Below are 26,174 nucleotides of genomic sequence, written 5' to 3' on the forward strand. Positions count from 1 at the left end.
ACTCGCCTGTGACGGTCGGCCGGAGCGGGGTATCGACGCCGACCCCCGGTGGAGGAGAGGGGTCGGCTGCAGAAGCCATTGAGCAATTGAACCGGTGGCGACTGACCGGGCCCGGTCTGGTGGCCCGGGGGCTCGGCTGTGTTGCCCGGCCTGCCTCGGACGGGGTGGACCGAATAGGAGGCTTGTCCCCCCTTTGTTGTTCTGTCTGGCCATCTTGAAGCCCGGAATCGGCGGGCGGCGCCCATGGTGGGGTGGCGCCGGCTGCCCCTTGCTTCTTGGCGGCCCATCTTTCTGCACCAAGATTGCCATTAGCGGGACCCGGCGAGACTCCGCGGGGCCTTGTTCGGCGGCCCGGTCCGGGGTTGAGGAACGGATCGCCCTTGTTGCACTGACAAAATGGCTGCCGGCGCCCTGGGTCTTTGACCTGTTGGGGGAGGCGACTCCGGTCTATCGAATTGCACGATGGCTGAAGATTGTGGGAATGAGCCCACGATTGGCGATGTCTTCGCTGCCCTGAGTTCCTGGCGTGCGACCATGGCCTTTGATGCAGCTGTGAAAGATAGCGGTCCTGCCGCCGGGCCTGTTGAGCCGCCCCCCATACATGCGGCCCGACTGAGGGAGTGTGCTGACTTGCCTCTCCCGGCTGCTGCGAGGAATACTGCCGACGCTCATCTGGGAGATCATATACCTGCTGCCTCGAGTCTCCAGGAGGTTTTGCTTGTGGCGGACGTGGGTGAGGGCCCCACGCTGGGGTCTGTCCAGGTCAGTCTGGCTGGGGTACCCGGCGGCTGTTTGACTCGAACTGCTTTGGTGGGGTCCCACGGTTGTTCCGTGGGGGACACCTCCCCCCTTTGGTCGGCGGGACTGCACCCACGCCGTTTGCTGCTCCTGACGTTGCTCTTCATCTGTTTGGTCCGCTGCCGCCATTGTTTGCATTGCTTCTCGAGATTGGGATCCCCTGTTTTGCACCCTTGGCCTATCTTGTTCCGATCCTATGTACACTTCATGCCTAACTGCTTGTTGTATTTCTCTTTATTGTGTGCTAAAGTAATGATCAGGAGTGGACAGGGGTGAGACGGACTTGCCTCGGTGGACTGCTAATTAATGTATGGAGACGAGGACTGCTCGCAGCTGCAACAGTATGACCGATTCCGCTTCATGTTCCTGATGTTTGAGTTTGTGTCGATCTCGTTTTGATGTGGGTTTTAAATGTATTCAGGCGGGGGGTGGGAGCTGGATGTTCGAATGCATATATCCTCTCCCACTGGGGGTTTTTTTCTTCCCCCTTTCCTTCCTCTTTTTGTCTGTAGTGTTCTTTTCTTACTTTCTGATTCTTCTGTATTTCGGGTTCTACTTAGGGCGACAGGCACGCTGCCGGGGGGGTAGGCCGTAGCCTTCTGGAGGGGTGCAGGGTGGTGTGGGTGGGATGGGGTCTGTATATTTTTCTTTTTTTCTTAGTTCTATGGCTCTTTTGTATCCCTTTATCGGGACGCTGTGTCCGCGCACGTACTCCATGGGGTGTTGGCTGACAGTGTAGGAGATGACTTCTTCGCTTCAATGATAATGATAGCACACTTACAAGTCTTACTTGCCTCGACCCCCACCGTGGGTCTCTAGTATTGTTTGCTTTGCTCGCCATGGGGTGCGTTCTGCGGTGCTGCGTTCATTCTTTATTGTTTTTAATATTCCTTCCCTTTTTCTACCCTTTCTCTCCTTTTCCCTCTCTTTGGGTTAGTATAGTGGATGGCTATCTTTGCGTTGCTGCTCTGACTTCTTTGATTTGTATCAGCACATATTCAGGTGGTGACGGGTGGACGGTGGGCAGTGGTGGGAACTGATTAGAAACGGGGAGACTGTGTGTTGACTTCGCCAATTGTTGCTATTATTTCCGATTCTCACTGCTCCTTTGAACTGATGCTTTACCAACTGCCCGCCATAGGAATTCAGATGTTAACAGTTGCAACAGGTCCTGCTATACTTCCTACTATAATATAAAATTAACCTTCTCTTATCCTGCTCCTAGCGGTTATACCGGGCCTTTTAATGTTGTCTGATTGTTCATGTACTGCTGAGAAACTGCTGGAGAATTTCAATACTGATTTCGTGCGTCCATAATGTGTCGTGGCCGGCCTGATTGGTTGTAGGCCCGTATTTGTACGCTTCTGCTTGCACAATAAAGGTTTTCAAAAATAATTTAAAAAAAGAACTAGAATTATTTGAAAAACTTCCAGAGACAATATTTGACCTTGTCTACATTCATACAGTTTTATATAATCTGTCATGAAATGGTTTCAAAACCTTTTCTTTTCTGTATTTACAAGCCATTTCATGAATGTATTTTCATGATTCATTCAGATAGCTTTTTAAAAATGTCACTTATGTGCTTGGAATGAAACATTGCTTTTAATGCGTACAGCATACATGCTCTTTTCGTGTACAACCAGTACCAACGCATTTTGATGTATTTTGGGTGGGGTTTTTAACACATCATGTTTAGATATGTTTAACATGTTTAGAACTAAGTGATGTCGTACATAGGAAAGTGGAGTTGGTGCTGAGTGGAGTTTTAGGCTCTGATTGAATTTTCCAGATTCCTGCCCTTGTATAGATATAATTCACATTGCCCTTATATAGGCATAAGAAATCAAGCCCTTATTTAGGCATAGCCCATGTACCCAAATACGTGCATGGTTACTTCCATCCGTTCACCAAACGTTACAACGATTTCTTGGAAAATCAGCTGAAGCTGTTAGGGACTTCCCCTTGCTTGAATACTGATTTCTTCAAGAACTCAATTAGTTTTACAATGAACAAATATTCCCCAGGGGTTCATTTATGACGTTCATATGTTCGACTTTACGTCAAACATGGCATTCCTAAACACCTTCAAGGTATAAATATACCTTCACTTGCTATAGCAAGATATGGTGGTTTGGAGCAGTTCGAATACCTACTTGCCCGACGCAGCTCGCTACAGCAAGTGCCGAAGGAAGCTGACTCTCCAGCTGATGAACTGATCAGGAAGCTGCCCTTCTTTGCCGGGAATCCAGCTCCGATGCGGGGTGTTGGGAAATCAAGTCTCCGAGACAGAGATCCCAGACCTCCTTCATTCTAAAAGTATGGAGCTGATTAGAACCTAGAGAAACCTTTGGTACATTCTTGGCAAAAACTAAACCCATAAAAAAGACAATACTTACTACTTCCCACGTACTAGACTTGGGTTAGGTACATTGGGGTAGGCATATTTTAGAAGCACAAGTTGAGTATTTTAGTCTATGTTATTTATGTATGTATTTTTATATGGCTTAGAAACCATACAATACTCTTACAGTATTATTTCATAAAACTATTCTCGCTGTTCGCATTATACTTTGCATTCTGTTTAACGATTGTAGAAGTTCACCTCTTATGCATGAGAAAGAAGACTGTTCAATAAACCTTTTATTGAAATGCCCGTCTCACTATTTCTCTGCAACTCTGTGGAAACGAAGCATGAACGATTAACTGAGTGAACTGGTTATCGATTGTTTCCACGACTCTGAGAGATATATTCTTATTCTTGGGAAACATAGTTGTCATGTTTATGCGGTTGTCAGAAACTAATCCCTTCTTGTGTATTCAAGAAAGTTTCTAGTGACCTTTGAGTTAGCTGCCACACACAGAATTAGGTTTAGAATATTCGATAGAGGCCTATTGACTTAAGTCCTACGTCAAATCTATAGGATATATTATTCCAATGCACAGAGCCTATTGGGAATATAGGAACTACACTAAAAGTGGGCCTCATTTTGTTGACGAGGGCATGTCCGAGTTCTGTTCCCCTGAGTGGGACCAGAAGTGCACGTTGGGGTCCGGGCTAATTTGTATTCAGCTGCACCGGAATAGCGTGGGCACCTGCAATGTTCTGGACATTGGTTCAGAGTGCACAGTGAGTGCCAGGCTTTCTTGTGAGATTCACATCTGTGCAACACTTAGTGCCAGCTGCAGCATTTAGGCCAGCTATTCTTTGGGGCTTGGTTGCTGAGTTAGTAGTGAAATGCACTCCTCTGCCCACGTGCTTTCCCAGGTGCGCAGCACTTAGTGCCAGCTGCAATGTTTAGGTCTGTGCAGAGTACGCACCCTGGACTTCTGCTGCATTGGCAGCGAGCCCTGACTTTTGGGACATAGAGCATCTGAGCCCCTTTGAGATGGGTAGTTGGCCAGGGGGACCGTGAGGTAAATAGTGCGCTAGGCCCTAATGTGTGTAACGCCTCTACTATGGTCTTTTTAGGAGACTATGTGCTAAATGTGAGTTATGTGGTGCTAGGAAATGTAAAATATGTACTATGTTTTATGCACCCTGTTTTGATACCTCTAAATGTAGTTTCATGTATTAGGTTGTTTTGCCTGGTATGGTTTATGCTAGTTAGATTATGTTCCACTGAGACTATTTCCTAATGTGAGCTTTGCTTAGGAGGTTAGTGTCTAATGCGTTTAGACTTAGGCGAAGATTGCATAATGTGTTTATGCTGGCTAGGTTGGCGCAGAATCTAATTTGCGTCTGATGTGATACTGTGCATAATGTAGTTTATGCTACAGCTGATGCTAAGTACAGTGATTAATAGTTGTTACTAGTTGTATGTTTATGACAGGTTTTATTTTTACTAAATTCGCTTTGTGGTGGTTCTGACAGTGGTCCAGTGAGCCCTGCCTGGTGTAAATAATCCCTTGTAGATATGATCTAGTGCCAGGTGGCACCATGTATATTATGTGTTTACTATTCTAATGTATTATGAGAATACAAAGGGTATGTTTGATATTACCTTGTGTGGAGTTACTTTTGTAGTGTGCCAGGGATGTTGTTGCTGTGCACATGCACAAATGCTTTATACATTGCCACCGGGATAAGCTGCCTGCTCATTCCAAGCTACAAAGGGGGTGAGCAGGGGTTATCTCTGGCGTGTAACTACCTTGCCCTGAATAGAGTGGTGGTTTCTGCCTGGTTTTGGCGCAACCCTTAGCCATCCAGAAATCCCATTTCTAACAGGACCCATCAGACTCAAGGAAAGCAGCCAATAGCACTTCAGTTGGTTACTACGGGCAGCAGGTGGTATTCCACCTCAGCACTTTATACCTTCCCATAGCAACCATCAAATTGTATAATAGTTTGCCATGTCATATCCTAAAACTATTATGTCAGATGATGTCCCTTCCTCTCTTTTTAATATCAATAGATTGACTTTTAGCCCATTCTTTAATAGTATGGCAATTGTACCATGATGTTTTTATGTTTTTATATTACATAACCTGCCAATGTACTTAAGAGTGCTTTTGTTTTATTAACTTGATGTGTTTTGTGGGCTGTGCCCGAAATAAACGATTTACTACTAAAAAAAACAAGAAGACATTGCCAGCAACATACTGGCCACCTGCAGAAGAATCTACACTAATTTTTGACATTCTTTTAAAGTCCGGAAGCAGTTGTGGATTATTCAGTGTAATAATCGAGCACCAGTTAAAGCCCTGATACAGGACGTGCCAACACAATGGAACTCAACATTTTACAAGCTGCAACATCTATTTGAGCATTACAAATATATCTATGACTATGTCATTCAAAGAGGAGGGGATTTAGTTGGGAAAGGTATGACCATGGAGGCGGCTAAATGGGGCTTAGTCAAATTCTTGACATAGATGTTTCTCCCTTTTTGAGGTTTTCACACAGGAAGTTAACAAGGAGGACAGTATGATGAACCAAGTTATCCTGTTGTTGCATCTCCTACAGGACCAGGTAAAGAAAGTGTCTGAAAAGTTTCACCCCGCAGGTGTGAATGAGAACACAGTAGTAAATGCCTTGGTTGAGACCTTAATCCTTTGCTTGTGATGCAACGCAGCAACATGTTATCATTGCATCTAAAGAGTACATCTGTGCCACAGTGCTTGATACACAGTGCAAAACACTTCTGCCCACTTTCATTCCTTTTTCTTAAGGGGATGTTTTAAAATACAAGAATTGAATTGCAAAGCAAGCCGAAGACTTGGAAGACGAATAGCTGGAACTTTGAGCACCCTCTGTAGTTCTGGGGTGCTGCCTTCAACTTCCAGAGATGGCAAACTTATCTAACAGCAGCCAACAAAACTATCAACCAGAACACCGGCAACAACAGCAACAGAAGGACCAGACCAAACCTCTGCCTTGTACTGGTTTCAATTGGTAGGGCTCAAGTCAAGTGCAGAGGTGATGGCAAAACAGTTTGAGCAAGTGACAGCACCAATGACCATTCACAGGATGTCTTTGGAGTATCTGGATGATCCAAAAGAGGTCTATCCTGACCAAAATCCATTGATATTTTGGTATGGGAAGATGTGCCAATGGCCAGAGCTCAAGCAAAAGTCACACAATTGATGGACGAAATGCAGAACAAATCAAAACATTCACCCCCAGTCAAGAGATCTGGGTTAAATCCATCATTATTTTGCTCACTGTGCCACCCCAGTTTAGACCTGGCCATATGCAAATCAGTCTTGACCCTGTGCCTCATGGGAGCAGCCCAGCCCAAACTGCCATGCCAGGTCCTCCCTGGACCGGAAACAAGCATCATAGGACCGGTTTTGGGGTTTCACCCCTCTTCAGCCAGGATAGCTTGACTCCAGTGGCACAGTGAGCCCAGGACCCACGTTTGGGCATACCTGGCGCACTTAGGGCGAGAAAGCAAAAGACACACAATTGATGGACGGAATGCAGAACAAATCAAAACATTCAACCCCAGTCAAGACATCTGGGTTAAATCCATCATTCTTTTGCTCACCGTGCCACCCCAGTTTAGACCTGGCCATATGCAAATCAGTCTTGACCCTGTGCCTCATGGGAACAGTCCATCCCAAACTGCCAAGCCAGGTCCTCCCTGGACCGGAAACAAGCATCCTAGAACTGGTTTGGGGTTTCATTCCTCTTCAGCCAGGATAGCTTGATTCCAGTGGCACAGTGAGCCCAGGACACACATCCTGTGTCTCTGTGCACAGTTCTGTGTAGGAGTAGAATCCTTGCAACATGACACACCTAACGTAGTGGTCTTATTTTGAGACTCTCGAGTAGTGCTTATATCAGTCCACGACCCCCTCACTATTGTTTCTTGTTGACAGTGGTGACGGATTAACCTACCTATTGGTAAATAGGTCTTTTCAAGCTTGATCATTTTAAAACGGTTTCTATTTGAATTACTACCCCGTTGAGCTACATTACTTTACATTGTTCTTGTTCTTTTGTCCCTATGGCTGAGATTGATATCCTGCAGCATAGTAGGATGGCAGTCCGCAATCATTTGCAGACTTATAACGTCTTGTTAGAGGGCATGGCAGTTGTTTTTGTGGTGTGTGGACGCAACATACCCGTTTGAGCTTTTCTACTCATGGGTTACGTTTGCTGCAGTGAATGCAGATACCAATTTGTTTCATGTTTACACACAAACTGTCGTGCCTATGGAGTACATTCCATATAGGACAGTGGAGATTCCAATTACAGCTTGGCAGCATCGCATTTGGTTTAATGGCGCCCTACCCCACTCCTTAACAGAGGTGAGATTATGTCCTTTGTCCATCCCAGGCGCTTCTTGGCCTGTTTGGTCTGGATTTACCCTGCACCCCTGTGTGGCAACGGTTCCCATTGGTGAATTAAGGCTGCTTTATACCTCTGCTGTAGGGGTTATAAGGGCCTTAGTTCAGTATATTTCCCGCAGCATACAGGGTGGGCCCCTAATGGTGCAGGTCATCCAGTTTGACGGGGCGGGATGAAGCTTAGTCCTGTCATGGTTAATGCGGTTTTGGGAAAGCGTCACCATGATAATGATGATATGCCTTTTTGGCTTGCTGAGAAATTTGACCAACAGGAGGCAGTGTTTCCAAACATGACTCCTGTTGAAAAACACAGGATTCTTACTATTAGTTTGCAGAAAGTAACTGATTGTGCCACATGGGGTAGAAATTTTACTGCAGTCTTGCTAAGTGATTCGGCACTCCATCCATGGCTGTCCTGCCTTCCGTCAGGATGAACACGGACCGTTGGCAGTGGTTGAATTGGGAATGAGACTCATTGGAGTGTTCGATGTAGTTTCTGATCTAGTCCTTGCTAATTTCAAGGGGGATGCGGTAAGCTTCCAGGTGTCTAATGCTTTGCGCGATGTCCCCGATGCCGAGAAACTCTGTGAGTTACCGAAAATTATTACGGTGGCTTATAAGACCATTGGTCATAATAGTTTGGGTGTTAGGCCTTTTGCCAAGGCAGCGCAAAAGCAAACTCAGTCAGCAAAGTCTGACAAAGATGATTACCCCACTGTTCCAAAGCAGACTTGGAATAAAACAAAAAACAGGGGAAACAGGGGTCTGTCCCCTTTTCCCGATACCTGCGTCTATTGAGCGCACATATGAATTGCGCGACTGCGCTACTATTAAGTCACCTGATCGTTTTCAGGTTCCTGATCAACGTTCTCCTCATTCTTTGCAGGAAACATCGGCCTCACCCACCGGTGGAGGAGATGGCGGCAGAGGACTGGGTGCAAAACAAGAGCAACCCCGCAAAGCAGATGGTAAAGGCAAGCACAATGACACTCCACGTCAAAGACCCTAGTTTTAAAAAAAGAAAGTTGCTGCTTTAACAGCCAGATATGCCACGGATAGTGAGAATGCAGCTTCGGATTCTGACATGGGCACTGACGCTACTGCACAGCGCAGCGGAAATTACCATAGTGCAGGAGGCGCTGTGTCCACTTCTGAAGGTGACAGCAACTGACACGTTTATTGTTGTTGAAACAGCTGACACTAGAGTGGCTTCCCCTGAAAGACTTTTTGAAATCATCATTTTGATTAAAGGTGACATACATCATACTGTAAAAGGGGTATTTTGGGAGAATCTAACTACTACCTATATCATTTTGCTGGCAGAGGTCGATTGGCCCCCGCCTTTCGTTTTAGCTGCTCCACAAGGGGAGGAGGTAATCCTCCCTAGTTTCGTGCACACAGTGCCGAAGGAGCAGGCTCTACATTTTGCAGAAGATTGTGGTAAGGTGCTTGCACCGGCTTTGTACCGTACTCACTGTGGCTGGGACAAATGTTCCCCCCAACATGAGATACCATTGCGGTCTATGCCACAGCCTCAACCCCAATACCCCATGCGGCGTGAAGTGAAAGCTCCTGTGGCAGAAATCCTTGAACAATTGGAATATCACGGTGTAATTGAAACGTGTGTGCCTCCAATGAATAACCCTCTTTTTACTGTGACAAAGCCTGATGGCTTGTACCGTTTGGTATTGGATTACCGGCACTTAAACTCTCATTGTTGTACGTGTGGTGCAAAGTACTCACAGTTCTGCCCTTGTGGATAGTCTCGTGCGTAAAATGTTTAAAACCACACTTGACATATCCAATGGTTTTTTCGGCCATAACCTGTTCTCTTCTAGTAGTCAATGGTCGGCTTTCACCTCTGGTGGAAAACAACGCCAATTCAGAAGGTTGGCTATGGGCTATAAAATAGTCCAGGCGTCTTTGCCGCCCGCATAGTCTCTCTTTTAGAGAGGTTTGACCCAGATGCTTGTTCGTATGTGGATGATATTTATCTCACGGATGACGAATTATGGCTGCATCTGTGTCGCGTTGACAGCCTAATTTGTCACTTTGCGGACTTCGCTTACAAGTTCAACTTTGCAAAATCTCACATTGCAGAGTACACTATGTTGTTCCTGGGCTATGAGCTCAACAATGAAGGTCGAGGTTTAGCTCCTCACTTCTCGGAGAAATGTGCACAATTGTGCGCTCCTACAACGCTGAAGAAATTACAATCTTTACTGGACTTTTTGAATTTCGGGAGTACTTACATTCCCGAATATGCCCAGCTTATCAAGCCTCTTTACGCTTTGGTACAACCAACTTACTCCAAATCTTGCAGGCTGCCTGCTCATTCAGCCATCTTGCAATCTTTGCAGGCTGACCTTCTAGAATCTAAATTCTTCTTGACTCGTGATAACCACACCAACCTGGTGATAAGAGTCTGCCTGGGGCAGTGAGTTTCACATACCTGACTTTTAATGAGAGTGACACAGTTCCTATCGCTTACAAGTCACACTTGTACACTTTGGCTGAGCTGCGGTTTTCCACTGTGGAAAAAGTTTTGACAGCAGTGCAGATGGCGATTCTCAAAGAACGTGCACTGTTGCATGGAAAACGCATTTTGATTGTCACTCCGTATCCTGCCCAGGAGGCATTGACGAAAACCAGTGTACCGAATTTGAAAGCTTTGCACTCACGGTAGATACAATGGGCTACGTCCTTGACATCTCCAGATGTCACGTTAATTTTCAACTCCTATTTGCAGACTCAGGAGTATTTGCAGTATGAATTCGCTCATCCAGCTCCTCTGACCAGGTGCCCGCTTGAGGATTTCCATTGTATCATTTATACTGACGGTTCGGCGCAACCTGCGATGGATTCAAAGCATGCATGTTCTACGGCCTGCACAATAGTGGTTGGTACTATGGTGAATGGTGAATTCAAGTCCGATTAGGGGACATTATCACACAATTGGCAGAGCTACGTGCTCTACTGCTTGCATTGGAGTACGCTGATCCTTGTGTGGCTACTCTTATCGTAAGTTACTCTTACTACTGTGTTCAGTGAGAATTAACAACATTGGAGACAGCTTGATTCCGAACGTGAACCGTAGGTCCATACTGATTACAGCTGCTCACGAGGGTATGGCATCCATGCCGGCTTCTCTGCCATTGTATCACTTTTACAACAGCATTACTGGTGGTGGGGATTGTACAAACAAACACGTGATTATATCCTTCATTGTGACATTTGCCAGCAGATTAAACCTTCAAGTGCTGCACGCCCACCCCAGACACAGTTGTATATATCTAATAAACCACTTGGCTGTGTTTACTTAGATCACTGCTGTCCTTTCTCCTCTGATACTGCATATAAGTACATCTTAGCCGCAGTTGATTCTTGCACGTGCTTTGTGTGTGTGTGGCCCCTAAGGAGTGCTGATTCTCTAACTGTCATAAGGGATTTGCGTGTCTTGTGGGAATTTTTGCATGTGGTACCTTCCACTCGGACCAGGGTCCAGCGTTCGCCTCTAAGGTGTACAATGATGCCATGCATTCATTGGGGGGTCCAAGTCAAATTTTCGTCTCCATACCGGCCTGGGGGCAATAGAGTTGTGGAGCAGTTGAACCGTGACTTAAAGCAATCCTTGACAGCTAGAGTTTTAGGTACAGTCTGGAACTGGCTATCCCACCTCAATAGCGTTTAGTGTGCACTTAATAATGTCCCTAGCAGGTCTCTGGGTGGGCTTACCCCTTACGAAATGCTCTTTGGTATCAAAATGTTTGTTCCAGACCTTGAGGGCCTAGACCTGGTGATGTCTGCTGCTCCCTTTGTCTTAGATGAACATTGTGCTGTTTTCCAGAATCTACAAAAGACAAGAGACAGTCTTGAAAAGGAACATTTTCCCTCCACATCCAATTCTGCATTGCAGATTTCGGTAGTTGGCTGGCTACCCCGAGTTGGTGAACTGGTCGGAGCGAAGGTCGACAACAAGAAGGAGTTTGGCCCCTCATATCGTGCTCCAGTTCCTTTACTTGGCGTGCAGGGCACAAGAACAGTCATTTTACCTCCCCTTCCTGGTTGTAAGGAAAACAGGTACATCTCCATTGACAATGTCAAACTACACAGAGTGGCTGATACTTCTTAGTATGACACATGTGCTCTCTTGTCCAGCTATGCTGCGGAACTCTGTTTTGACCCCGGCGCTTACCACCAGACCTGATGTTGCCATTGAGATGAATACAGTTATCAATCCTTTATTGAAACCACCGGCAGGTGATCCTCTTGATGATACTGAGTAGACTTACCCCACAGATTTATCAATGCCCGATTTACAGACCTGTGTGGCTAATCAGTCACATTTTTCATTTGACACTGACTCTAACACATCAAAGTCACCCTCAGAATTTTCAATTTTTGCTGTTTGGCCCTGGACTTACATTTGGCTGGTACTATTTTCAATATTTTTATTTAAGTTAATTGGATTTGTGGTGTATTTTTTTCGTCTTGTGAGTAGACACCATGTTAAAGAAAGATCTACAATTAGGCTGATTGATGGAACTTTAGCGCCCCACTCCTCATCATACATCATGAAGGGGGACCAGACTTTTGTGAATATCACTGCTTGGCCTGTCTTAGATGGGATTGTATGGGATGCTATCAAATTTCAGTTTCATGGTACCACACAGGTTATTAATGTCCCTAATGTACTACGTGTTTCAATGGGGGATGTGGAAACCAAAATATAAGCTCTAATGACTGGAACATCCAAGCCGTAGAGGCTCTGTTTTCTGATTTGAAATATTATGCTGCCTTTGATGCTGAAGATGATTTGTATTTAGACTCTGCAAATTATGCTGATTTGTTTTGTTACCAACACTATGGCAATCCTTTTTGGCACAAAGCAAACACATTGAGAAATGTGGTTAATTATACACAATGGGAACATTGTCCGGTTCCTGTTGAAGGCAGCTCTAAAACTCTTTTGCAAATGTTTTCCTACTTTACTGATTTTAATCAATCCAACACTGATGCATTTTATTTTAAGATGACTGAGAAGTCCTCTTCCAAAGTTGGACTTACCCACTCTAAATTACTATATTCAAAGTCCTTTATCGACCAATTGGCAATAGGAGGCTATGAGTGATTGATCTTCAATCTGTTTGGGGTTCTAAAAATTGGCAAGTGCAAGGCACTGAGGCTTTGCAGCGTGCATGTCTAATCCCAAACCATATGTTGTTTCTGAACTCAACTATTTCGCAAACCACTTGCTTTGGATTGGCCACATCTAAAAAATGTAATGCTCCCTCAATTCCTGATTTGGGAGATTACCCCAATTGGAACAATCACACCAGTAGGTCCCTTAGTGATTTACAGACTGCAACTAAATTCGTCTTTTAATATTTTCAGTTTGGACCCCCAAGGTTGGCTGTTATGGCAAAAAGTGCAGATTCATGCCAGCATCATTTACTAGGTTTGGCCCCTGGTTATACACAGGTTAGATTGGATCTCTGTTTTCTGAGTGACCGTTCTGTCACTACCTAATCTGTAGGCAAGCTATGTCAGAACTGGCTTAAACACTCCACTTTAACGTCACTTAAGCTTCATTTGTCTAAATTGTCTAATTTGTAAAAGGTCCTGCAGCAGGCAGATCCAAAAGATGGATGGATGCCGTATACAAGGAAATTTGGAAACTGTCCCAAATTGAAGCTGCTTCCATATGTTTTTACTATTTAATCCGACTGTTAATTGACAATTTATGTCAATGAAAGATGCTACATTTTCACTTTTGCATATTGAAAAGTTAGAACCCTTACCATTTTCTGTGGCCGAGACAAATTCTGTAGTTTCGCTTATTCATGGGTTAATAACGCTACCTTTTCCACTTTTTAAATTTGAAGCTTGCATGAAACACTATGCCATAGGCAGATATGAGCCATTGGGTAGCACATATCTCCATGACATTTGGTCTCTTCTGTTCACCTATAGGTGTCCGAGGGAGTGAAAAGAAGTTTACTTGAAAGGTGAAGATTGCACTTCCACACCTGATCACTCATGGGTCTGTAGGAATATACAATTGCACGGCTCGTGTAATCTAGAAGCACCAAATTTGGCCTGCATTTTAAAAGGTACACCATCCCCGGCTATTACACCTACTTTCACGCTGTTAGCAAACAGTAGTTATGTATTATTAAATAATGAAGATTGCTGTGGTATGCTGGCAGGGATACCGTACATAGTGACTGTTTCCAAACGTGTAATCTGTTGTAATAGCAAAGTATGTGGGAAAGTGGCATTCCGTCAGCTCGAGAGGTTTGTGGAGTCTACGGGGGCATTACACTCAGCCCAGTCAGGTTTTCGCTCCACCTTCAGCACTGAGACCGCGGCGGTGGAGGTCACCGAGGCCATTAGGGATTGTTTGGATGGAGGCGGCAGAGCGGCCCTAATTTTATTGGACCTCTCTGCCGCGTTCGACACGGTCCCACATGCCCAGCTAATCTCTAGACTAGAGGATATTGGCATTACTGGTGCCGCTCTCACGTGGGTTAAATCCTTCCTCACGGACCGCTCTCAACAAATCTGGCTCCCTCCCTACCAGTCATCGATTAGCGAGGTGGACACTGGGGTCCCCCAAGGGTCGACTCTAAGCCCCCTGCTCTTCAATGTATATCTGACCCCCCTGGTATATCTTGCAGAGAGTCTGGGTGCCAAAATAATGGCCTATGCCGATGACACCCAGCTTCTCTTCACTTGGGACAAGAACAACCTTGACACGTTGAGAGTCCAATCCTGCTTGTCCTCAGTATTTGCTTGGCTAGCCAAGGCGGAGCTCAAGTGTAACGAGGACAAGTCGGAGATCCTCCTGTATGGCCAATTCCCGGTGGGATTCAGGGATTCCATCTGGCCCATTGGACTGCCCTGCCCACCTGGAAACTGTGGAGTTGCTAAGAACCTTGGGATTTGGTTTGGTGCTGACCTGTGCTTCCGAGACCAGATCTCGAGACTGGCGGGAACCTGTTATGGGACCCTGATCACCCTCCGGAAGTTCTTTCCTCTTCTCCCCCAGGAAGCGAAGGAAACAGTGGCTAGAGCACTCATCCTGTCGCGCCTGGATTACGCTAATGCACTTTACGTGGGCGCTCCTGATTTCCTGCTCCGCAGATTGCAGGTAGTCCAGAACGCGACAGTGAGGCTCCTATTCAACATCCCCAAATGCCATAGTGTACGAAGACAACTGGCGGATCTTCATTGGCTTCCAGTTGCTCTCAGAGTGCGCTTCAAGGTCCTAACACTGGCCTTTAAGGCCTTACATGGTCCTTGCCCACCATACCTCAGTGCCAGGTTTGCCTTCTATCATCCCCCGCGACAATTGAGATCGGCCTCTCTCAGACATTTGGTCACTCCGAGATTTAAGAGAGCTCGTCTGGGAGGAAAATCCATGACGGTCATAGCAGCACAGCTATGGAATAGCCTCCCTGACCATTTGAGACACACGACTAACCTCACTTATTTTAAAAAACATCTTAAGACTCACTTATTCAAGCAGTTTATGTAATGCACATCTTCTCTCCAGTTATGTTATCCCTTTGTTACTTTCTGACACTGAATCCCTTTTCGCGCCAGGACAGTCTTGACTAGCAGTGCGCGCTACAAGAAATATATAACATAACATAAAAATGTTCTGTTTCCTCCTCCGCATGGGAAGCTCAATATATCCATCTGGCCTTCCATTCTGTCCTTGAAAGCAGAGTTCAACAAGATGAGTCAAATAAGGGCTCTTTTGTCTCAGAAAAAAGTTGCTCTTACATCTGCCCGTGAAATATTTGTCCTTTACGTGGCTAATACTCGTACTGAGGTCCATGCCTTACTCAACACAGATCTGCTCCTGCATTTTGGAACAATGATTTACACTATCTTTAATGCTTCTTCAACCACAGGCTTGGCACAATTTTTTAAAGTAGTAAGTTCTGACCTTGTGTCTTCATTCCAAACTATATTTGGTGTGATACCAGCATTTTTTCATTCTATTTTTTCCAGCGTCTTTGGTGGTTTACTCTTAATTCTCGCCTTGGCTGCCGGTGTACTGCTGTTGATTTGCTTGCTGCAAAATGGTTGCACATTCTGTGCCCCACGACAGTCTCCTGGGCTGCTCCAACTTCGTAACCGGATGCTTGAATACTATGGATCGTTACCTCTGGCTACTTTGAGTTTGGTGTATGGTTTATATTTCCGGTTTTCGTACTTTACATGCGTGCAGCCAGTTTCCATTGCCTGGATTGCGACTTTGTGTGGGCTCTGGATATGTGTCTCTGCAATATGGTGTCTCCTAACCCGGATTATGATCTACTAAAGAGTACCTTAGTTGCTCATGAACTAGACTGTTCTGGTGTCGAGATTATGGCCTGTGCAGGAGCGAATGGGGTCCTAGGCAATTGAAATATATGGTTTGCAGTCCATGACTTTCTGGCATGCAGTCATCTTGAAGAACACCCAAGTCGTCCTCTGATGGTGCTAGAGGCTCCGGTTGTTGAAGAACATGTGTGTTCTTTCCCATTAATAAATTGTATGGCTGTAATGTTCACTGACGATAACAACGACTTCTTATTTGAGGCGGTTGCAACGTACTGTGCCTATACGCTGTTGGATTGAAGTTACAATTCTTTTTCTGCTTCATAGTCACGTAATGGACTGATGATTTTTTGTTCTCTTCATTTTTTTTCTCACTCTACAAGTTGCATGTGATTTGACACTATACACCCCTGTGGGGTTTTTAAATTTTTATGGTTACTAATTCGGAGTTTACTCCCAATTATCCAGTTTGGCAACATTTTGAACTTAATTCTGTCTCATTCGAACTTGAACTCTGCGTTCCAAAAATTGCCCCCGCTGTTGTGCGTTCTCTGATCAAGGGAGGGTGTAGTGAGGGCTGGGCCTTGTTGCGAACATTACTATTTTTGCATAGGCTTATTAGAAGTTTAAACACCATTTTACATTTTTGCTGCGTTTGCACACACCCTGCATATAACTGTTGTTGTAAGTTAGGCTGCGCAAAATGCTTCACATGAGAATGTCTTGTTTTCAGCATCTCTAGACGTACATTGGCAACTCTAGTCTGCACACTGAGTGCTAAAGCTTCCAAGGTTATCATAACAAGGTAGCTGTTGTTCGGGCTGATCGGCTCCCGTTTTAGCCATAGCAAACATGCAGCTGCAGCCAACGTGATTTGGCACCTTTAATATTGCACTTTAGGAATGATTTCAGGCACTTGGAAGAATCCAGTTTTCCTAAATAGACAGAGGGGCAGATTTACAATAACTGGTGCACCCCTGCATATCAGCATGGATGCAGCATTTATTGTGCATCACGGCTCGGCCACCATGGATGCGCCTCATTTGCAATGCGGCGCACCATGGGGCAAAAAAGGACAGATGCGTGACGCATCTGCTGCCGTAAAGGCTGCGCATTGCTGGAGTTGCATCGCAAGCGCGACGCAGCTCCAGTAAATGCTGTGTCAATCCTTACGCCTACTTCAAGCAGGCGCACGGTTTTGACGCAGCATGGGCTTAAAAGTGACTAGGTCGCCCCCCCCCCCGCAGCGCAGGGACGCCTACATGTGGCGCAGGGCTTTACAACATGACGCATCTCTCAGATGTGTCACGTTATAAGTACCCCGCACCATGGTGCAGGATTAGCGCCGCCGCTGCGTGACAAAAGTGACACAACGGCGGCGTAAGAGAGGCGCAAGGGGCTTGTACATGTGCCCAAGAGAGCTTTTGCAGATCCTGATGTGATTCACACCTCCTGATCTTGGAGGTATTGGTTCCCCCAAACAAGCCAAAGAGACCTTCTATATTTTATAAAACATAGTTCCAATCTAGGGAAGGTGATTTACTAGGCGCTATAGGACTTATTTTCACCATCATTGCAATATGATTTCTCTTTTGGTGTTTTATGGCATTGTAACAATGCTGATCATATTATTTTTAATCATATGTCTGCTTATGTTAGCAAAAATACTGCATCTTAGAGCACGTCGATAAAATAAATAGTTTAACCTTTCCTCTGTCTCATTTTACTCCTGTTGTGGACTGGTATGAGAGTATAACAAGAGAGTATTCTTGCTTCCCACAACTCCTGAGTAAAATCTAAGTTGCATGTTCTGGGTTGTCTAATCATTGGTTCCTTTGCTATAGGATGAAGAGCTAATGTGACACTGATGCTAGCTGGTTAGGGTTTCTTGGCACTGAGGTGAGTTTTTGGTACACCACAATTCACTGAGGTCCTGGGTCTCTGTGTAGGGGCAGAATCCCTGCAACAATAGTGAGGTAGAGTGTTGGACTGTAATATGGGAACTTGTCTGAGATGATTGATTTGCAATGTTTGCAGCCCAAGGGATGGGCAATCATTTTTTCCCTGGAGGTGTTGGCCTTCACAAACTTAGTTAGCGAAAATGAATTAACCTGCATGGTCTACACCTATGATCCTTCTGTTTCCTTCATTGTCTAGGTCCCCTCCTGTGATCCTTCTGGTTTTTTCATTGTCTAGGATGCCCCAGATAATATTTTGGTTCACAAGACAGCCAAATTCCAATGTGTTGCTTGAATTAAAGAAGAGAGTGCATCTACCATCGTGAATGGATTGGAACAGATAACCATTGCACCAATATATGGCTGTGAGTGATGATTGATGTTGAGGATGACAGTGAGGGAGGGTGTTCTGAACTGTAATATGGGAAATTTCTTGAGATGAATATTGATTTACAATGTTTGGGGCCAGAGTGATGAGGAAACCTTTTTTTTCCCTGGATAAGATTGGCACTTTCACACTTAGCTGTTTTTAATTGCAGGGTCCTCTCCTTTTTTCTGGTTCATTAGAGATCAGAACAGTGACTTTAGTTAACAAACAAAAACCTGTGCAAAATACTGCAATTCTGTTTCTCTACTTGTTCTTCCACAGCAGTGCACTATATGTCTATCTTGTGTGGGTCATGATGATGATTGTTCTTGAACAGAGTCAGGAGGAGGATGGAAGAACTCAGAGCAGGAGCTGCAGGGTTACCTCATCCACAGCTATTAACATGATTTTTTTGTCTTCAGTTTAAAGGTAAACCAAATGTCTGAGGCCTTGTACTCAACTATGTGGAGTAGAGAGGTGTGTGTGTAAAATACTGCTCTGTGTGTGTGTGTCTGTGAGTTGGACTTGTGGAACCCCAGCTTGATTTTTTTGCTCTGCCTCTGAGTCTTCCTGATAGACTCTTCATGAAGCTTACCTTCCGTCTGCTTCTCTTTTACAACCCACAGGCCTTCTTCTAGTCTCTTGCATGAACGAAAGGCGAAACCTGAGCTCAAGAACAGGAGTCCGGACAGGCACCAAAGAATGAACATTCCAAAGGAGAATGCAATTGCACCACCAAATTTTGCAAAACAGTAAAATTGTTCTTTTAACTGTTATATTTGGAGAACTGGGTGGGTAGGTTCACTCCCCTACCTAGAAGACTGAACATTTAGATGTCCTGTATCTGTCTCTGGGACAGAAGGACTGTTTGCAATGCATTTATCTGTACTCTGTCATTCTCATAATATTAATAATAATAATCTTCATTTGACATATAAAAATATGACCATAAAAGAGACAATTTAAAATACACATACATTAGGTGTAAAAACTTTCTATAAACAAACAGATGTACTACATGAGACAACACGAGATCCATGAAATATTGTTATCCCCGCAGGTGTCTTGAATTCATCACACTTCCAACAGCCCTTCCTTTTATTAAAAAATATAATCAATAACATTTCACATTAAATTTGCATGAGAGAACTACACCTGATCCTGAAAAGCAACCCACAGTTCAAGACTTTTTAGCAGCCTAACACAGAGCAAAATTAGCAAATGCTCTTGTGTAAAGTTTAAAGCTGCCTGCAAGGGATTTTGTTTGTAAGAATAATCACCAGATTTCAGACTTGGATCTTATTTCCCAACACTAGTCTATACAATCCAATTTGATATCTGATCTAATTTATATATAGCTGCCAATTAGGTAGAAAAACCATTCAAATGAAATACTCAATATTAAATATGAAAGAATGTGAGAAATATGAAAAACACTGGAAATCTTATTGTAGAAAAATATTCCTTTAATTTTTTTTGATCATAGATTTATAGGGTACATATCAACATTTTGCGTTGATTACAATGCTTTCAAATGAAAAAGAAAATCCTGAAGTCTTCCTACAATTCATTTGAAAAAGAGTCCAATCTAACAATAAATACAATAAGTGACACCTGCATACAGAGACTTTGATAATCGTCAGCGGGTGCCTTTGTTCTTTGCCGCTTTTCGCCCCACGCTTCGCGGCCCCCGCTTCGCGGGGGCCGCTCGAGGCAGTAATAGTGCCTGATAGCCTGACCAACGAGGTGACCGTTGAGGGACATTTACAGCTTCAGGGACTGCGAGGACCAGTGGGCGCTGAGGTACCTAACTCGCCGCAGCTGGTCCTCTTCCCGACCCCTCCAGCTATTTAAAGACAACCCCTGACGCGCTAGCAGGACGCGCGCGGAGCAAAGCGCGGTGTGAAGCCCGGGTAAAGGGCGGGCCCTCTGAGGCCCATAATAATGGACTCACTTTGCTCAAGGCTCATGCAGGTTGCAGCTACTGCTTTCAGGCATCATGGCTATGCAGATGCCACTGGGTATAGTGTGGAAGAAAAATATGCCACAGGTCATCTCATCAGACCGTGAGTTTGGGTCAAAACTGAAAGTGCACAATTATCTTGTGTGTCACAGAATAGTGCAAAAACCTTTGAATAGTCAGGCATCCCTAATGCTGGAGCTGTATGCAGACATTCTCGTAATTTAAAGAAAGCAGTCATGCTTTCGTCATCCCATTCTACTGGGTCTTTTCCTCTTTTCTTTGTCATTTGTATCAATGGTTTTGCTAGGACTGCAAATCCCACAGTCCATTGCCTGCAATAACCTACAACTCCAAGAAACATTCTCATCTCTTTCTGAGATTGAGGTAGATTCATGTTTTTGATTGTTCTGATCCTTTCTGAGGTAACCCTTCTGACACCTCTTTCTATCTGGTGCCCCAGATATTTCACTGATGTGGTGCAAAATTGCAATTTTTCAGGTGACACCTTATGTCCTCCTTCACCTAAATTATTCAGTAAAGCAATGGTATCAACAACACAGTCCGTTCGGGTTTTAGACTCCACCAAAAGGTCATCTATATACTGGACCAGGACTGACTGTCCAGGTAGCACCAAAGACTCAAGGCACTTTTGCAAAATCTGATTAAAAATCAGTGGCTTTCTGCATACCCCTGAGGAACGAGGTTTCAGACGTACACATGAAATTTGCTATCTGGGTGCAATGGAATCGAGAAAAATGCGTGACACAAATCTATTACAGTGAACCATCCAGCTTCCCACGGTATCTGATACAGAATTACTGCAGGATTTGGCACAACTGGACAGCATGGAACAATGATTTTATTGATTTTTTGGAGGTCCTGAATGACCCTATACTTCCCACTTGGTTTCTTTATGCCAATTATGTGCGAATTACATGGACTGCTCATTATTTCTTGTAAAATGCCTGCTTCAACCAAACGCTTTATTTATGCTGCAACACCTGCTTTTATTTCAGGGCTCATTTTGTACTAGAGAGTATTTGGGTAAACTGCACCTTCTTTTACTGTCAATTTTATTAGATCGACATTTGCCATTAATCCTACATCTTTTCTGGTAAAATCCCATACATTAGGATTTACAGTTGGTAGTAATTCTTCTGGTAGGTCTTCTACAGTTAACTTTTTATTCTCTATTTCTTGTTTTGCTAACATTAATTTATAGATTCCGTCTTCGTCTGGGGTTTGAATTTCAACACCACTTGGGGTGCAAAAGATGGTGCAATTCATTTTGCACAAGTCTCTGCCTAACAGGTTCACTGAACTTGAATCACACACAACAAATCTGTGCATTTCTTTAAAATTGCCTATTCTAACTTCCATTTCTTCTCTAATTTGTTTATTAGAAACGCCCACTACTTGGATCGCTACTCCCGAGAGGGGTAGGTTTGGAACGTCTGCTGTTCTCACAGTAGAACGGGTAGCACCTGTGTCCAATAGAAAGGTGACATCATTTCCTTCAACCTTTCCTTCAATGTATGGACTTGACTGATCTACAAGCAAGGAGGCGCCAAGTACCACTCCTTGTCCTCCCCTCTTAAGCACCGTCAGTATGTGTCCTCACTGAAAAAGTATCACTCAAAAGAAATTGTGATGTTGTTGTGTCTCTTCTCTCACTCCCCTCCCAATCTGTGGTATCCACACTCTGGTGTGTTTTGCTCCCAAAATTTGGCATAGGTGCAAGGGGTAACTGGTTTTGTATTACCTGCTGCGGTTGTTTCCCTGGCACCTCATTCTGCGTCCGTGTATTCAAAACATTAGTTTGCATGCTACTGTTTTGCACAGCCTTACACTCGTTCTTCCAGTGACCCAACTTGCCGCACCCATGACAAGGGAACTTCTTTTTGGCTTCTTCTCTATTGAATTTTCCCCTGGGCTTACCCCCATTGCTATCACCTTGAATCTGGTTATTGTTTATTTGGCTCAATTGAAGTTCCTGTTGCTCTGCTAATTTCACTTGTGCCCACATTACTTTTTTCTTTAATTCTTTTCGTTTATTGGCGAGTCCATCTTCACAATATTTTGCAGCGCCAAGAAACCTACCCGGTGATTGTTGCGCTTTATAAATATTTTTAACAATAACAATAAAATAGCAATATTTAAGGATTTCATCAATCTGCTTGGCCTGCGAGCAAATTTTATGATCTTTAATCCATTGCAAAATGTCTGGCCTTAATCCTGACACAAACCGATAGATGAAATGCGTTATGTCTTTCATATCGATATTATCTAAACCACTATACCATTTGAATACTTATAACAGACGTTCATAATATGCAGGCACAGATTCATCTTTATTCTGAGTGTTTCTATCTATCATAGTCCAATCTGTCTCTTTTGCAGGCACCTTCCCTTTGAGGTAGAGTATTACCTGGTTGTATTTTTTATAACCTCATCAGAAGGTGCCCCTGTCTTCGGATCTCTAGGATACTCATCGCTAGGCCAGTTAATAGCAATTTTACATTCTGTCCACAAATCTACAGGAACAACAATGTCAAATAATCCATCAAAATTTTTAAAAAGACATTTCGAAACCTTCACAAATCTCTCAACTTGTCTGTACCACTCTCCAGGTTTCTCGCAAAGTTTGGGGAAGTCATTTGTAAATGACAAAATATCCTGTCGGACCTTTGGACATGTACATAACCTCCACCTGGTACCTCTCTCATGGGACATAACCTTTCCACCTTGTCAGCTTTTTTTTTAACACATATTCTGATGCAGTTTGTTTTGATCGGGCCTCTTCTTTTTTCTTTGCCCACCTAGTTTTCCATTTTTCTATGTCACCCCATTTCTACAATAATACCATAAGTTCCCTAATTTGTACTTTCCTACCTGACACATTCATATTTTCTAAATGTTTGTCAGAAAATTCAGCTTGATATGGTTTCTGTAACACTTTAGATTTGCCAATGTCAATTCCCATATTAGCTGCCATATCCATAAATTTTTCATGAAACACTCTTGTATTTCTAGTAATACTTTTGCATATAAACAACAATTCATCTTCACTGAATGCATTTAATCTGTCCAATCCCACATTTCCAGCGATCATTTCTTTTAATTTGACTCTTAATTTGAATATGTCCAATACTTTTGGCTGTGATTTTGGTTTCTCTATTTCTCATGTCCATCTCTCTATTTCTTCTGGGGTTACTACTGTGACACTTCTTGTACCTGAGGATGTCTCCATTTGTACTTCTTTAGAATTTATAGGAGTGGTTTTCCTCACCAAGTCACTCACTGGTTCTCTAATTAGCAAATCCATCCGGAAAATCACTGCCTCACATTCACTCGCTTGATCATCAACTATTAAGGGTTCTTTTCTTGGCTGAACTACAGGTGTAGTCAGAACGGGAGTTTTAGGACTAGCCTGCTTAACTCCGTACAAAGGAACAACTGGGCCAATAGTTACCGGAATTGTTAGGGTTTCATGACTTGTATTTAATTGGGAAATTTTCTGAATCAACTCACTTCGTTGTTTATTTAATGCTTCTCTTTCCCTGTCTTGTAATACTTTTTCTAATAAAGTCTCATGTACCACTTGGGGAATCAAAGGTGGTTTCAGGAATGGAGCATTTGGATTAACTGTGCTTGGCTCTTCATTATATGGTGGTGGATTTTTCATTAATAAATCCTCCAAATAATCATCATCCGATTCACCACTAATCATTAAATGTTTTATTTTTTCAGTCCTTTTACTTCCAGTGGGTTCTTCTAAAGTTAATACAGAATATAATCCTTCCACTACCACAGATTGTCTCCATTGTTTCATTTGTTTGTCTCTTGACTCTTTCGGAAATCTGGAATAAAACTTACTCCAATTCCTGTTACTTCTGGGTCTATCTCGCTCAAAAGCCTCAGTTTCCCATTCCTCCAATGCCTCATACGGCTCTAATCTAGGTCTGGGATCTAATTCATTAATGCGAGTTCTCAAATTGTACAAAACTCTGCCATTAAACGTACCATTTTCTGGAAATACTAAAACACCATCATCTTTTGTGTACTCCATCCAATTTTCTAACCACACACAATTGTGAAAGCCCCTTTCGACCATCATGTATGTTGCAGGCCTATTTAGTGGTGGAATAATAATCCCTTCTCTTGTTGCAATTGCTTTATCTTTCTTGAAATAATTCCTAATTCTTTTAATGAATGACATTTTTCTTTTCTCTCCGTACATGATATGAGGTCTTCCTCTTATATACCGGGTCTACCTCCTACAACCGGACCTATATGCCACATATAATTTAAACGCAAATCTTTAGGATAATTCTCAATTTGTTTATAAAATTACTTCCAATAAAAGCGCATCTTTTATTTTTCAGTGACCAGTCAAATTTTTGTTTTCAAAATAAATCCAACCAATAGTTGCACGACTTTTCTCATGAGACTAGTTCTCACACTCCTGTACTCACCCCTCCTTTACAAATATTATCTCAGCTACATGCCTGTTGTCTCAACCAATACCAGCTGAGTGACGTCAGTGCAGCTCCGCAACTGACTCCCTCCTTTGCAAGGTAATACAAGAACTTACTTTCATTCACTTTTAATGCAGATTTTATTATTCAACAACATAAAAACATTTGCCACTGTACCTGAGTGACTAATTCAAAGGAAGATACTTTTTTCACTTACTACGAGTAAATCCCTTCCGCTTATTCTTCATATACTATGAGTAGATCCCTTCCCTCCACCCTTCACGCATGCATTGGAGAACCTGCTACTCCTCCAGACTTATTCCTTCTGGGATATACTAAGGCCAAAGTTTCACCAGCGAACCCCTTTGCTTTCAATCAAGCTCAGAAGAACCTGCTACTCCTTCTATGTGACCCTTTCTAGGTGATATCACACCAACAGTTTTGCTAGTGAACTCTTTGCTATCTTTTATTCACACATTCATTCAGAAAATCCCTAAATAGTGCTTCCGGTTTTACCTAACCATGCACTTATTTCCTACAGGTAAGCGACCTCACTTCAGTATGGCTTCCATTTACCACCCGCTATTCTGCCCCCGGGGATTAAAAAAAAAAACAAATAACAGGTACGAACAAATTATTTTGGTTAATACATAAATTCAATACAGCATCAATATAATCAATGTAAAATCAGATTTGATCAATCAATAATCAGTACATAACTAACTAACTACCTATCTTAACTAGACCCTAACCATATTACTGCTACCAAAAGAAATACTGATAGAGCGGGCAGGTCACCCGACTCAGATTACCATATTCACCTGGGCCCATAAACAACATATGATGAGATTTATTCAGGTAACATGTGCACTTACTCTAATCAGTGATTTATACATTTCATTTAGGACCTATACCTTTGACTTACCAATCTTCGTCAGCATTACCTCAAGTCCTAAGGGATTAAAGGAGTTAGAATAATAGGTAGAATAATAACATTTGCACTCATAAAATGACCACAACTCCGGAAAGGTTTAAACTCTTTATCTAAAATCTTTAAAATGTCATAATCCAAGCATTGAACAATAGAAAATTCTCAATTAGGAAAAAAACGATTAGAATGAAAATATGCAGAGTTTTTATAAAGCAGTCTTTACGCATTTGACATTAGGGGAGGGTAGAGAGAAGGAAACAATACAATGATATACCCACATTGAATATTTACCTAGACTGGTATGAAGAACTATTCCTGGCGACAGGTCAGTTTAAAAGACAGTACCCCGAAAGCGCAGGCACCATAAAGGCAAGCAGGTGCAGATCAGAATCAAGTCAGGTAAAGCCAAAATTGGATGAAGACAGCACCACCAAGGGCTAAGACCAGCACCCGCAGTTACAGTTGCAACACCTGCGTTACTCCCTCTCTGCAGCTAACAGCCAGAACCTGGTAAGAGTTATTGATCTCTCCGATAAAGTGCTTCGCCAGC

Source organism: Lissotriton vulgaris, chromosome 11, assembly GCF_964263255.1.
Source record: "Lissotriton vulgaris chromosome 11, aLisVul1.2, whole genome shotgun sequence".
In the NCBI taxonomy this organism is placed as follows: Eukaryota; Metazoa; Chordata; class Amphibia; order Caudata; family Salamandridae; genus Lissotriton; species Lissotriton vulgaris.